This window comes from Solanum pennellii, chromosome 4 (assembly GCF_001406875.1).
Source record: "Solanum pennellii chromosome 4, SPENNV200".
In the NCBI taxonomy this organism is placed as follows: Eukaryota; Viridiplantae; Streptophyta; class Magnoliopsida; order Solanales; family Solanaceae; genus Solanum; species Solanum pennellii.
In genome coordinates, this window is record NC_028640.1 from 6,226,258 (window position 1) to 6,227,652 (window position 1,395).

Below are 1,395 nucleotides of genomic sequence, written 5' to 3' on the forward strand. Positions count from 1 at the left end.
TATATATATATATATATATATAAAAGTCTTTTTCTTTTCTGATGTTCGATTTCACGCTAAATAATCTTAGTTCAGAAGAGATTGTAGGTTTTCAAGACGATATAATTATATACTTAGTTGTTAGTTCCATGCAATTTTATGTTGACATCTCATCTTATTTTAACTCTTTCAATAATCAAGATTTTACACCTACGTAAGATATGGCCAAACTTGAGTGATTTCTTTCATTTTATCTTTGGTGTGTTCTATTTATGTGTATGCTAGACTAGACATATATATAGAGGTACAAAATTGGTTTGAATTAATATATGAGTAATTAAATGGTGAAACAATTAATAACTATATATAGAACTTTTTGTATTTATGTACGAGCAAAGGGATCAAATTAAACTTCACGTTTCTAGTAATTAGAAGGTCGATGAGCTAAGTCGATATATCGATCATATATTACAAAGGACTAAAATTATAGTTCATCAATATGTATAATACATAAAGGTATATTATATAAATATGCTTGGTTTCAAATCACATTTATGTCCTTCAACTTTGAATGCGCACAAGTAGACACTTAAACTTGTATAAAGCTGAACAAATAAACACACATGTCCTACATAATATTCTACATGTCATATTTTGTCCTACGTGGTGTCCTATGTGTATTTGTGTCATGTAGGACTCGTGTATGTACTTGTTCTACTTTATATAAGTTTAAGTTTTCACTTGTGAATATCCAAAGTTGGAGGACATAAACGTAAAATGAGGTCATGGTTAAAGGATACATTTATGTATTATGTCATACATAAATGTGTCATTATACTTGGTCTCGTTTCATGTTTTAGCCCAACAACTTTGAGTGTGCATAAATAAACACTTAAACTTGTATAAAACTGAACAAGTACACACATACATGAGTTGCGTGTGAAATAATACACGTAGAACACCATGTATGACACAACTGTCATGTAGGATGTTATGCAGGGCACATATGTTTATTTGTTCAACTTTATACAAGTTTAAGTGTCTACTTATGCACATCCAAAATTTGAGAGCATAAATATGATCTGAGGCTAAGTTAAAAGAAATATTTATAAATTATGTCTTATCAATAACTATGAGATCAGAAGTGCTTATTAACACAATATAAAAAAAGTTATATACTTTTTGAAACAGACTAAAGATGAAAGTGAGAAAAATAAATTAAAACAAAGTAAGTAGAATAACGTAGAGATAACAAAAAACACAATGCATAGATCCTAGATAGTACTAATACAACACAATGTACTAAGAAGTTACGTTATGGGCTAAATTAGCCATTAATTATTCGAAGTTACTTCAAATTGTACTGGTTGACAAATTTGATTGTGATGTGTGTGGGGTGGGGTGGGTGTTTTTGTG